Source organism: Medicago sativa, chromosome 2 (assembly GCF_051527215.1).
Source record: "Medicago sativa cultivar Bolivia chromosome 2, Bolivia_mono, whole genome shotgun sequence".
Lineage (NCBI taxonomy): Eukaryota > Viridiplantae > Streptophyta > Magnoliopsida > Fabales > Fabaceae > Medicago > Medicago sativa.
Window position 1 is genome coordinate 14,083,644 of NC_140750.1, and position 15,279 is coordinate 14,098,922.

The 15,279-nt window shown below is 29.8% G+C and overlaps 1 long non-coding RNA gene across 1 annotated transcript; it reads left to right on the top strand.

Annotated features, from left to right (window-relative positions):
- The first annotated feature begins 3,421 nt into the window (after positions 1-3,421).
- LOC146944787 (uncharacterized) lies at positions 3,422-4,947 on the top strand. The gene is made up of 3 exons (XR_015028148.1): positions 3,422-4,052; positions 4,208-4,325; positions 4,503-4,947. It is a non-coding gene; the product is annotated as an uncharacterized LOC146944787 (long non-coding RNA).
- The last annotated feature ends 10,332 nt before the right edge of the window (positions 4,948-15,279 follow it).

Sequence of the window (15,279 nt, forward strand, 5' to 3'; positions counted from 1 at the left end):
TAGTGCCACGATACACTAGTTAAGAAAGTTAAAAATAAAAAAAATAGAAAGAAAAAGATCTTAACAGATGCACTAGTTAGCATAACCCTTATATTAACATCTATTCTATATATAAAAGTTGCCCCAAGCAATAATTGTCGCCTTAATTTCACTGTTGCCCTAATGATGATAATTACTAATTTACCCTAACTAAAACTTTAATTATTAAATTATTAAAAACAATAAAGAAAAATAATCGTTTGCATCTATTTGAGTTGTTTCCGCTAAACCGTTTCCCTCTGTTTCCGCTACCAAATAAGTTGTTTCCCCGAAACCCTAACAAGAAAAATAAGTTGTTGCTAAACCGTTTCCCTCTGTTTCCGCTACCAAATAAGATGTTTCCCCCAAACCCTAACAAGAAAAATAAGTTGTTTCCCCGAAACCCTAACAAGAATATGCCGCACAGATAAACATGACAACAAAAAAAAACGCAAAAATCTCAAATTGTTGTTTTTGCTCAAAGTTGTTTCCTAATTTATTTCCAAACAACAACAACCTAACTATCTGCTACTATCACAAATAAAAACGCAGATCAAAAGAAAAGAGTTGCTGACAAAATTCTTTCCAACCCAAAAATCCTTTTTCCTTTTCTTGACTTATGGCTGGAACAAACATGGAAACTCTCCTCTCCTATCACTGCCTAACTGGTAATTACCTCACAACACATATTTTTGTAATTGTTTTTTGCTGATGTTTGTATTATTTTTGTTTCCTTGCAGTTTATCATAACCAACATTCCACTTACCTTCATTCACAGGTCCTCTATTAACAAACCCAGTTTCAGAGTACGACAAGGCAATCAACAAGCTACAACTCAAATTCAGAACATACATCGTTGACTATGACGTCGAAACTGTGAGTATCCTTTCCTTTTCGTTCAGCTATCCTTTTCCTTGAATTGTATGACATTCTTTCATTATAACCTGTTGCACTTCTATATTTTTGGTCTCTTATTTAATTTTTGGTGTGCACTTCTATATAATGATAATTTGTGTGCACTGTCCCTGTTGCTTATATAATATACTTTGACATATCGTTTTGCTTTTCTGTGAGTATTTCCTTGCATATAATCTTCCAAGAGATAGGGCTAACAAGGCAATCAACAAGGCAATCAACAAGCTACAACTCAAATAAAGAACATACATCGTCGACTATGACCTCGAAACTGTGAGACTGCTTTCCTTTTCGTTCAGCTATCCTTTTCCTTGAATTGTATAATATTCTTTGCTTATAACCTATTGCACTTCTATATTTTTGGTCTCTTATTTAATTTTTGGTGTGCACTTCTATATAATGATAATTTGTGTGCACTATCCCTGTTGCTTATATAATGTACTTTGACATATCCTTTTCCTTTTCTGTGAGTATTTGCTTGCATATAATCTTCCTTGAGTTTTGGTGAATATACTCCAAGAGATACGGTTAACAAGGACAAAATATATTAATTAGTGCATAATTTTGAATAACTTAATTAACCTGTTATAAATTATGAGAATCAGACTCTTTCCATGCTTCATTTTAATATATATGAGCATATATAACTCTAATTGTACTCACCCCAAATACACTATTTTCTGTTTCTGTTTTAATTGGTACCTATATAAGAACTTTTTTTTTTCATGGCTGATGTAGAACATTAGGTTTTTAGACTTTTTTTCTGATTTTGCTTATTATTTTTGTTCTTCCTTACACATATAATTTTTATGTTGTTTGCTTCTTATACCCACTGCAATCAAAATGATATATTCTTTGCTTATTATTAAAGTGCCGAATGCATAGTGTTATTTGCTTATTATTTTTTTGTTGAATTGATTCGGTCTCTTCTTTGATTTCAACATGTTGTTTATGGAAATCATAGTGCTATATATTTGTCTTCTTTGACCCTAAAGCTTAATTCCGATTTGTTTAACCCTATTTTTTTTGTTGAAACAGATCAGACCTAATCTCCTATTTCCCTATTAACCCTTTCTTTTTTTGCTGAAACAAATCGGCCACATCACACCTAATCTCCTATTTTTTTGAACAAAACAAATCGCTTTCTTTCAGATAATCTTTATTTCAACACTTTATTTCTTGCTCCAGTTTTTGTAAGTTCTTCCATACCGAATCTATCCATCGCAGGTGCTTCAGGTTAGGTTTCTATGCTTTGTTACGTATTGATATTTTTTTTGTTTTTTTTCTATGCTATGTTGTTGCTATTTGTGTTTCATTTTAATGGGGTTCCTTTGTTATTGCTATTTTTCATCCATTTTGTTTCTATGCTTCAATCTCTATTGCTCAACTAACTCTAATTCTATTTAAGAAAACATGGTCGGCAGAAACATAGAAACTCTTATGTCGTATCACTGCCTAACTGGTCAACATTTGAACACATATTCCTTTAATGTAATTATTTTTTTGTTGCCGTTTATACATAACAGAAATTTCACTTTCGTTCTTTGATAGGTCCTCTGCTAAAAAAACCAGTTTCAGAATATGACAAGGCAATAAACAATCTACAAGTGAAGTACAGAACATACATCGTCGAGTACGACTTCGAAACTGTGAGTATACTTTCCTTTTCGTTGTACTGTATAATATTCATAGTTTTGTTTCTAAAATTATAAACAGATAGTTGCTGTGTAAGTTTGTTCTTTGCTGTATATATCAATTTTGCATATTTTCAATTGGTTGAATTGCTTTGTTTGAATTTCATACATATCAATTTTGCAGATTTTGAATTTTCAAGTGGTTGGTTGCTTTGGTGCATGAATTCTACCCTAATTGTTTAAAATAGTGCTATTTTTTGCTTCAATCTATATATCATTATAAAAATAAATAGTGACATTGAAAATACCAACAATTTTGCATATTTCATTGGAATGTATTGTGCTCTCAAGTTGAATTGCTGGATTTTCTACTACTTTATGTTATGTCACCTTACATGTGTTTTTGTTCTCTATCTTTTAAGAAACTTACAAGCTATGTCAGTCAAGAAATTATGTTTGAAATCACTTGATTTTAACAATTATTTTCTCTCTGTTGGAATTCCTAATTCAATTCAAAGACTCTCTCCATTTACATGTAACATTCCCCTTTCAAATTAGTAATGTGTCTGCAATTTGCTTATTTTTTTTGGTATGCACTTCTACATTAAAATTTTATATGTCCATAACTTAGTAATTTTTGAAGAGTAATTTGCTTCGTAATCTTTCAGACATGAATATTCCCTATTATCCTCTTAAAACTGCTATTTTTTTTTTCACAATCTTAAAACTGTTATTTAGAAAGTTGTTGTAGCATTGGTTGATTTAAGCATGATTTTTGTGTACTCTGCAACTTACTGTGGTTTAACAAGTCTTGACAAGAAACAATTATAAAAAGGCATCCTTTGGTCAAAGAGAAAAAGAGAAATGCATCCTTAAAAAACAATCTTTGAATCTCTGCATCAAATGGTTTGGAAATCAGAAGCTTCTTGCTACTGTTACTAGAAATAATCTCAACTATAATCTATCAAATAGCAGTTCTCCCATTTACTATAGACATTCTTTCTCTAGCCTAATTTTAATAATGAATATCTTCTGCCAAAAATAGTGATGTTTGCTATATTTTTTGAATTTTCAAGTGGTTGGTTGCTTTGGTGCATGGATTCTACCCTAATTGTTTAAAATAGTGCTGTTTTTTGCTTCAATCTATATATCAGTTTGAAAATAAATAGTGGCATTGAAAATACCAACAATTTTGCATATTTCATTGGAATGTATTGTGCTCTCAATTTGAATTGCTGGATTTTCTACCGCTTTATGTTTTTATCACCAATTTTAAAGTGGTTGAATGGTGCTGTTTGTTATATGTATAGTGCTATTTTTATCACCAATTTTTCTCGAGGTTCGTTCCCATTAAACCTTTCTCTCTTCCTTCTTTGTTTTTTCTTCACCGCTTTCCATATAAATTCACAATCACTCCTTTTTCATTTCAGGATCTTTGGCAATTACTGCTTCAATACCTCCTTCAAAAAACTCGCTTCTACTCTGGTAATACTTTTTTTTATATATGCATTTCTCTGTTTTTTATTTTTTCTTCTGAATCCCTAATTTCAATTCAATTTCGCACGCACTTTTCCAAATTCTATTCGATTTTATAGAACACGAATCGTTCATGACTCAAAGAATCGATTTTTTTTCTTCAGCTTCCATTCTTTTCAATGACATCAACTATCACATCTCTGCTCTTTCTCCTAACGATGTCGCCCAAATCGACCACGTAAGAAGAAGAGGAGACGACGACGCTTACCATCACCGACAAAGGTAATGACAACCTCAACCTATATGTTTTCCCATTTATTCTTAATTTTCTTAAGTCGATTACATGATTGCTGACATGATATGAAAAAATTCAAATCCTTTTCTCATTCTATTGATTTGATTTCTACTATGTTGTAATTTCCATCTCATTTGAAACCTGACTTCACATTTGTTGCAAAGGTTGAAAGGAAATGTTGAAGAATGAAGGAATACGAGGGCTTCATTGAGATTTACTAAAAAGAAGTCCAGCGACTCAGACTATGAAAGTGGTCATTGGTAAGATATTTGAAAAACAATCCCCTCCTTCTCTTAAAAGTGAGTTATTTATTTTGATATTGATTCTTTACTTCTAATGTTTCTAACAATTCTTCTTTTGTTATAGGCTCACTCACTGAAAATTGATTCAAAGATTGTTTGTGTACACTTCTTTATTCATGCCAATCACTCTTTTGATTCTTCAATACTTTACAAGTTTTTTTAATCTATTTTTGTTCTTATTTCATTCTCTCCTTTTCCATGTTTGACAACCAAATGCAGTGATGTTGTTGACTTTGGGATAAAACAAGTTTGTTACATAATATTGATAACATGTTTGGACTTTGGTTTACGGGAAGGGTATACAAGAGCAACAAGTGGGTACTCCTAGAGAAACATAGGATCAACAAGTTAATTATGCACCTTTTCCTTTTCTTCAATTCACAAGTTCATTATTTTCATTTATACCTAAAAAGCTTTTGCATTAATTGAGCTATTTGTTGTGCACTTTTTCCATTTCCACCTCTGTACTCTCTAAATTATATCTTGAAAATAATGTTATAGAAAATGAATGTAATGCGAATGAAAACGATGGAGTATATTATTTATTCTCTTTATTGTGAAAAATTTCAATTGTTAAAGTTGTGATAGGGAAAGGACAAGAAAATAATGTTATTGCTTATTTTCTACGAGCATATGGTTGTTTTAATTGGTATTCAAAAAATTAAGTTTGCTTTGATTTAACATAATCTTTTCAGTTTTCAATTGAATTTGATGTGATGTGAGTTAATTTGTGGTAGTTGAAGATATATTATGCATCACCCATTTCAGGTTTCATGTGTGCCGGTATGACTAGAAATATGCATTGTTGAATGTTGATCATGCCATTGGTGCAAGATGATTTTCTCTTGATAGGTTCATGTTGGTTGTATCATGACTACAAATCTGTGTGCATCTGAACCTTCCTTATGTATTTGACAGTGGCTTTGTTGCAGATTGGAGATTAAAAAATTTCCTCTATTATATCTTAAAAAGTGCAAGGATGTGTGCTTTTGTTTTGATTTGTTCTATGTACAAATATAACTTGGTATGATTATCACTCCAGTTTTAAAAGTTTCAGTGTAGATGTGTAGTTGTGCTCATTGATTCCAACTTATAATTCTTGACAACACTAAATGGTGGTACCTTAATTCCATATTTGTAACTCTCCAGATGATCATGTTTTCAAAAGAATACTATTTAAAAAAACAATACTAATAATAAATAACATGAATGGTAAGCGCTAAATGATAAAACCATAGTTAAACTCTGATTTAAATTTGATTGTAGGTCCAACAATTTAAGCGACATAAAATTTAGAAACTTTTTTTTAAATGGTCGAATTTTGAACCTATACTATCATTTCTTTGCATGCAGTGGTACTTGGCTAAAAAGAAATCAAGTAAGAAGGTCTAATTTAAGTTCGGTACATACTAACCCATTATTGATTTGCTAACACTTTTTTAAATGTAACAAATATTCAATATACATAGTTCTCAATAATATTTTATTTGGATTTCAATGCAAATATATATTTCTTTCGGTCTTAACTATAAACAAAAGTTAAATTTCACCATTTTTTCAAAAAAAAAAGTTAAAAATTTACTTATTTTACTGTTTTGTTGTAAATATGAAAATAAGTTTGATAAAGTTTGTTTTCAGATCTACAAAACTTTTAATTTACATTATAGGACATCTTGGGACAATCTTAACTTCAATATTATTTCTCTATTAAATTTTCTGTTTTGTAGTGAATCTGTGAGACCCGTGCGACAGCACGGGTGAAAAGTCTAGTAGGGAGAAAAAGATGAACATGGTGATTTTGGATAAAAAATATGATCCAAAACCACCATCAACAAAGAAAATGAAAAAGTGAACCTAGAAATAGAAAACTAAGGTCAGTCAAGTTTGTAATAGCTTATTACTAATTGTCATATGTGAACCTATCATAATACCTAAACTCAGGATTGTGGAATCATACTTCTTAGCCATAGTGTAATAAACAATATCTTAAACATAAGGTAATCTTAATGAAACTTTGCTTATAATAGCTGATAAACATGTTACATTCTTATTTTACACCAAATGGTATAGCGTCGTAGAACATTTTATGACACCTCCGTAGTTACAAGGGATACATGTCCTAAATGTTTTGCATCACTTCAGATCCAAGTCTTTGAGCTATTAATATTTGTTTAAGTTCATCCTACTATATGTTAACATGTTTAAACGAAACAATGCATTGCTTTTCTTTGCTCCCTAAACTAAATTGACCGATTAAGTGAATGAATTATAGGAAATGATATTTCCTAATTATTTTAGTACTTATTTAAGTGTGTATACTTGCAAATATTGTAGCAAACCAGTAGTCTTGGATTTTCAGATCTCATTAGACTGGTTCTTACACTCTAGATTTTGATATTTTTTAACAAAATACTTGCTTGGAGTATATCATCAGCATAATTTTCGTATAAAGTTGATTCATACACAACTTCGAGATATTTAAACATATAAGGTACTAGAATTAAAATGTTTTCTTCAGTAAGTGGCTTGACCTCAGAATCTGTTGTATCAAGTATCTTTAAAAGTGAAAACTCATTATCGAAAGAAGTCTGTTGTCGAATCTCATCAACTATTTGTTCCTCTATGACATTAAAAATTGTCATAAAAAGGCCACCCATCTCTCATTCATGTAAGAGCAAAATTCAGTTGTCATTTTCTTTAAAGCCAAAGTCTAGAGACAAGCATCATTCTCTAAACTAACAACACTAACTTCTTTAAAAACTTTGAACAGAGAGACTAAATTAATTGAGAAATTCTAGTAATATTCTTTAACTTTCAACTTGGTACCGAATGAATTTACAATCCTAATGATGTGAAACTGCATATTAAAATCTATTTCAGGACTTAGGCATTAACAAAACATGAAGTTTAAAAGAGGTCAATCCATGTTAGAGAAAAACATCAAACAACATATATAATCTCTTTAGAATATGTAGGAAGGCTAACAAAATGAATATACGTGGGTTTTCATACATAGGAGTGGGATGCAGGTTTATCTCCAAGTTACATCAGCAATGCAGGAAACTCTCACACCATGCAATTATAGCGTATACATAGAGTTATATCCCCATTAAAAAATTACTCACGAAAAGTTTAGTTAAAAAAAAATGATAAACAATTGAGTTCTATCAGAGATTTTCCGTTTGTCATTAGTAGTTTCTAGAATTCTATGAGACAAAGTTTATCTTAAATAAAATAGAATCCTTTTTTTTTTTTGACAAAAAATAAAATAGAATCCTAAAAACGTTAAAATAAAAATATTTTGACATCTCTTTTAAAAGTATAAATTTTAATCATACACTAGTACAACATTACGCTCAAAGTACAATGTCAAAGTTTTGATTATAGTTTCCAAAATATGTTAGTTTGAAGAATCATATATAGTTTAGGACAATTATGTTATATCTTTTTTTTTTTGTTACAACAATTATGTTATATCTAAAATACCTTACATATAACTTTTCTTACATCAAATATGTATTACAGTCAATAAATAAAAATACATAGATAATAAATAAACGGTACAGTCCTTAAATTTTTGGGATAAATATGTTTTTGGTCCCTATAAATATATCAACTTTTCGTTTTAGTCCCTCTAAAAAATTTCTTCAACTATTAGTCCTCCTTTAAAGTAAACTCATATGTAGAATTCATATTTTTAAATAAAATTTTGCAGAAAAATGTATAATATATAAGGATCTCTCCAAATAAAAATTAGAATTTTTTACCAAAATATGAATTTTTATATTTTTTGCAGTAAAAAATTCATATTTAATTCATGTTTGTTAAAAAATTCTATTTTTTTTAAGTGAGTTTTACAATATTCTATACATTTCTGCACAATTTCATTAAAAAAAATAAAAAAAGTTGGTATATTTATAGAGACCAAAAAGTAGTGATTGAAAATTTTATAGGAACTAAAAGTTGAAGGAAAATTCTTAAGGGACTAAAACGAAAAGTTGGTATATTTATATAGGGACGAAAAACATATTTAACCATATATATATATATATATATATATATATATATATATATATATATATATATATATCACTATATAACCCACAAGTGCGGGTTGTGGGATATTTAAAAAAAATTTAAAAATAAAATAAAAAGTATCCCAGAAAGGGGTTGTGGGATATAATAAGTCAAAAAAAAAAAGGATATCCTACAAAGGGGGTTGTGGGATGATAAGAAATAAAAAAGTATGGCATATTTGAAATTTTTTAAAAAGGAGGGTAGAAAAATAATTTTTGATTATTTTAAGGGCAGAAAAAAATTCCAACAAGTGAACTCTGATGAGGAGAGAGAAGATATATTGAGGAATCATATTTGTCGGTGATCAAATTTGTTAGTAGCAGTTGTTATTATTATTATTATTACTATTATTTTTCTTTCATATTTGTTGTTATTCTTTTTTTTCGTTCGTATTTGCTACTAATAGAGTTTTTCTTTTTGGTGGTGGTTGGGGTTTGAACCTTGAATCTTGCATATATTGTGCATTATCATTCTTTTTTTTTGTTCGTTTGTTCGTATTTTGGTGGTGGTCCCCTGGACCTTGCATATATTGTGCATTATCATTCTTTTTTTTTGTTCGTTTGTTCGTATTTGTTAATAATAGAGTTTTTCTTTTTGGTGGTGGTCGGGGTTTGAACCCTGGACCTTGCATATATTGTGCATTATCTATATCAACTGAGTTAAGCTCAACATCAACATATTTTTTTCCTCAAAAAATAAAACATCAACATATTTTTCTGTTTTAGTAAAAAAAAAAATACATGACTTTTTTTTTGAAGGAAAAAAAAAATTACATGACCTCAAAGAGACATCTTTGGTATATGAAGAATGGGGAGGGATTTTAAAAAATCTTTTACACATGAATGAAGTATGGATTGAATTTAAATAATAAAGCAGCCGCTCAAAAAATAATATAATATTCAAAATTGAATTTAAGTTTAATCATTTTTTTGACAAGCAGTTTAATCTTTTCTTTATTTAATTTAAAATTTAAGTTTAAAATTGAATTCTTTAAAATATATTAAATTGTGCATTCCTTGTGCTTGTTAGGATTCTTTGCGTTTTGAATAAACCTCATTTTAGCTTCTTCAAAAAAAAAAATATCTTGTTTATTTAAAATTTGTAACATTGACTTGACCAATATATATATATATATATATATATATATATATATATATATATATATTGTAATATCGAAACTTCAAAATTTAAGGTAAAGCTCAAATCAGTACACGAAGAATGGGGGAAGGGATTGTAAAAAATCTTGATGAAGTATGGATTCAATTTAAATAATAAAGCAGAGACTACAAAAGAATTATATAACAATTAAAATTAAACTTTTTAAAATTTAAGTTTATTCATATATTTCAAAGTTACACTTCAATACTTTGCTGATACAATCTTGGACGTTGCCGCAAACCCTACGGAGGAGAATCTGACTTCGCAGAGAAGAGATGGCCAAGTTGGTCTACTTAATTCACTGTGTTTTCTAACTTATTGTTGCTATCATCATCGACAGTAAAGAGGAACTGATCAATCATAATGAAACTATCAGCTAGTAGTTATGCTACGTTATAAGACTGAGGTCTTCTTACTCTCAACTGGACAATTCATCAAATCCATCATCTTTCTTGCCCTCACAACGTTACAATGGGTATGGATCTTCCGGTCCAGGGATTATAATACTTTCAGACATTAAATTGGTATCTTCAAGGGAACATAATCTTTGAGCCAAGTTTTTCCAATTGGGTCTGATTGGAGACGATTATTGCTGGCATATACTATGAAGCAACAAAAAGCATCTTTTATTTTATCTGATATATCATCATTTGATGGTGTAATTTTAAATGTGGCTAAGAGTTGTGTAATGTAACAGAAAATGTAATGAAATATTAAGTTATTAACCATTTGTAGATGTTCAGTTTCGTAGTGTATATGTGCATGGGTTTGAAACTTAACCTTAGGATATATAGTGGCTTTGAAACTATAATATTTTATATATTTTTTTTTTTTTTGCAGAAAAACTGTATTTTGTATTTGTTTGTTTTTTAAGTTTGCACCGGCAATTATTGTTGTCACGATCACTACTTAAAAACAACAAACTTCTAAATTTAAGGTAAAGCTCAAAGTTTTAGATAAAATTCAAAGTTAAATTATTGATATCTATGCTATATATAAAGAAAATAGACTCTTTTGGCCTGACTTTTTATCTTTTCAATTATATCTTTAAACAAATTTTACTATAAGAATGTTATTTTGTTGGTGTCATTTCAAAAAGATAAAAATGTATATTATATTTGTTATATTTTTTTTGAAGATATTATATTTGTTATATTGTTGGTATCATTGAAAAGATAAGTATAGTTTGTTACAATATGAAAGTGCAAAATATTTATTATCTATCCCTATAATTTTAATCAAAATTTCGTAAAAACTATTGTTTGTAATTTATATGTATTAGCGCAATAAGAAGATGGGACAGACGGACACGTGCTCGCAGGGGCGGATCTTCTTAGGGACCTGCAGGTGCCATGGTACCCCCAACTTTTCTATATATACTAGATTAGGCATAATCTTACCACAACTACTCAGTTGGCGCAGTGGAAATGATCTTTGTTTTTCTTACTTAGGTCGCGGGTTCGACCCTTCCATCCTCTATTTCTGTTATATTTTTACTAGTTTGTAGAGATTTGAACCCGCATCCCTACTCTGCAATCAAGTGAAATAAACCACTGGACCATTTAACAGTTATGATATCTCCTTCACACAGTTTAATATATAGTTCATATAATTCTGGCACCCCCCAAAAAATATTCCAAGATCCGCCACTACGTGCTCGTCTAAACGCTAGTATAGATAATAAATAAACTTTTTTTTTTAAGGAAATAAATAAATAAACGTCTTATGGGTTAAAATTTAAAATCAATTAGTATTTTTAACATGGTGGATTCTAGGATGAGGGTTCAATTAAGTCCCTCATCGGTGAACCACCATGAACAATTATTGAGAGTCATTAAATTAATCAAGAGCACACACCTTATTATACACTCTCTACACTATATCACACCATTAAAATTTAAAGTAAGAGCAACTACACATTCCTAATTCTCTCCATTAGAGTTCTTTCTGGCTCGCCAAAAATCTAGTAAAGATGATTTTCTTCTTTTCATAAGGCAAAGATGATTTTTTTTTCTCACTGAACGCAAAGATGCTTGTTGACATCTTAAAATTGTGACAAAACAACGTTTGCAAAAATCAAACTGCAAACCAAAATCCTTGATAAAAACATGCAAACCTAAATAGATTTAAACACATGTAGAATGTCATTTTAATAAAGTCAAGTGGTTTCTTGTTTAACGCGATCTTTTTTTGTTCCGATCTTTTATTTCATTCTCAACTTAATAAATGAATCAAATATGGAGGTTGTTTTTTAGTGTTTCAGAGATTAACATTGCAAAGTCATTTTTTATGATTTAGTTTGTTGAAACACGGCTTGTAGTGGTCAGAATCCAAGCCAGGTGGTTGCATTCCTTGAAGGAGAGAAAAGGGGTAGCACTTTGGTGTCATTAATGGCACCGTGCCATTAAATCTGGACCACACAAACACATTGTCATTGCATCTGGGCCACACAACACATCTATCTTGGTGCCATTAATGGCACCAAAGTGCTGCCCAGAGAAAAGAGATTAAAACCGTTGAAGATATACAGTAAATTGAAGAGTGGTGGTGGGAGGATAGAGAAAAATTGGTGAGGTGTGATAAAGTGTAGAGAGTGTATAATAAAGTGTGTGCTCTTGATTAATCTAATGACTCTTAATAACAGTTCATGATGGTCCACCGGTGAGGGACTTAATTGAGCCCTCACCTTAGAATCCACCTTTTAACATATATAATACTAATTTTCACATAATATGCATGACTTCAAGAGTCATCTTTGGTATATGAAGAATGGGTAAGAAATAATTTCATGCTATACATCAAATCAAAGTGGTTGTGGGAAAATCTTTTACATGTGTATGAAGTATGGACTGAATTAAAATAATATAAAACACACAATTATTTCAAATGGTTTGGTAAAAACTCAGCCATCTTATTTTATCCAAATTACACTTAATAGAATCTTTTCAAATGGTTTGTAGTCGTGTTAGAGCTTTGTTGAAATATTCATGAGCAATGATTCAAATTTACGAACTTAAAACAATAAGTCATTCATCTCTAATGTAATATATAATAAATGTACAATCAGTGGCAGAACTACATGTACCTTTGTGTGGGCATGTGCCTCCACTACTTATTAATTTTAGTATATAACATTATTTTTAAGTCAGCTTCATACCCCATTATTTAGTAAAAAAATAAAAAAATTATTTTACTAAAGTAAAGTTAGTCCAACTAATTAATATTTTATTTATTGATAAATTGATTCATTGATCATAACATATGTTTCTTTTGTGCTGTAAGTGATTCATTTGTAGTAAAAATTTGTTTCAAAATTAAATCATCATTTTAATTTTCAATGCAATCATAAACACTTTTTTTCTATTATACACTAATAGTTGCATTATTTGCAAGTACATGTGAGAACGGGTTATGCTGGCCTTTAACCTAGCCTATATTAGGTTAGACCTTTTTTTTTTTGTTTAACAGGGAATACCAATATTTTTTTAGAAGTCTATTTAGCTAAAAAGTCATGCCATAAACTATAGATAAAGTCTTTTAGGCCTACAAGGTTGGCATATTAAGTACATACAAATAATTTGCAAAACCTAACTCGAGTCAGCCTATTCCCGCTCCAATTCTCAAGTCAATGACTTCCACTTGGTATTTATTGAAATGTAAATAAATTAATATTTGATAAGAGTAATTTTGTAAAAGTGTTATAGTGTGTTGGAAAGTGTGTGTTAGAATGTGTGTTGCTAACATTTCTCAAGTACTATTATTTCACTTCCATTTATATACTACTGGAAGGTGATTATTTTACTTTCATCTTGCACTATCTCCAATAATATATAGTTTTTTTTTGGTAAAATAACATTTTTAGTATTATAGTATATGGATATTGCCCCCGTCCTCGTGAACTTAGCTCAGTTGGTATGAACAATGCATAAAATATACAAGGTCTGATGTTCAAACCCTCATCACCACCAAAAAAAAATATGAATATTGTCCCCACAATCTAAAATTTCTAGCTCCCACTGTGTACAATTGAATGTTATTCATCTTTAATTGTAGAACAAAAGTTGTGGCTAGTATAAATGACTACAATACAACATGATCATAACTTTTTTTGAGTAACATGATCATAACTTAAAAGTTAACAATGCAAACAAAATATAATATAAAGGACAATCTTGAGAGAGAAAAATAATACTTAAAAGACCAATTCAAAAAATATAAACTTAAAAGACCGTACACATAATGTTTCCAAAAACTAATATATAATTTTTCTTTTTTCGTTTTGCTATATTTTCTCTTTGTTTCTCTTAACTTTGTATCGAAAAATCAATTATACTAATTAATATTTGGAGCATCTAATAACCCAAAAATAAATGAACAAGTGTTTTGATAATGCTTTATGTGAACAACACGACGGTGCTACCGACACAATTTTTTGCTCTGTTAGTTCCCGTTAATGACGCTTGAGCACAAGTAGATTCCTTAAACACCAGCTAATTTCTTTGTTTAACAATGTATCCAACCAACGCATGTGGTCAAGAAGGAAGAAGGAGATTACATGACAAAATTTTCCCGTTAATGGAATCGTAAGTTCTAAAGAATCTTGAAAATTATTATACTTATTATAGATTGGGATGACACTATTATTGAGTTTTGGTTCCTTGTGGTGGCTGGCTACACCTATATTTGTTTATCAATTTTGGATGATTATATTACCTCATCACATATAATTGATTTATAAAGGTCATGATAACAAAGTCGTAAAGACACTCATTAAGACCACCAAAAGACTATCTCACAACCTTCTTTTAGATGCAAAATCACATTTTGTTTAAATATCGATCACCAAACATATTTTCTTGAGGATATGCTAATCCAAGCACGCACACACACAAATCACCCCCCCCCCCCCCCCCCCCCCATATTTTCGTTAAGACCAACTAATTGAGCTTACCTCACAAGGACATATGTGAGAATTTTAACTCTATGAGACATCCACTACTTATTACTTCAAATTCAATTCCATTTTTTAGAATATATGTCTATTTTATTTTGTTAATAAGAAGATGTGAGAATTTTTTGGTAGTGACCGATGTTTGAACCCCGGACCTTGCATATTTTATGCATTATCCCAACTAATTGAGCTTACCTCACAAGGACATATGTGAGAATTTTAACGCTATGAGACATCCACTACTTATTACTTCAAATTCAATATATAGAAACTGATCTACTATACATTATTAGCTTATTATTTGCTACTATTTCTATCAAATGTTTGGATGAAGATATTGAAAAATTTAAAAAAATTATAATTTTAAGCAATTCAAATACTTCAATTAGATTCTCTTTATTTCTATCTTTTTTCTTATAATAAAATTATTCATTCTTAAATTTTTTTCAGGCC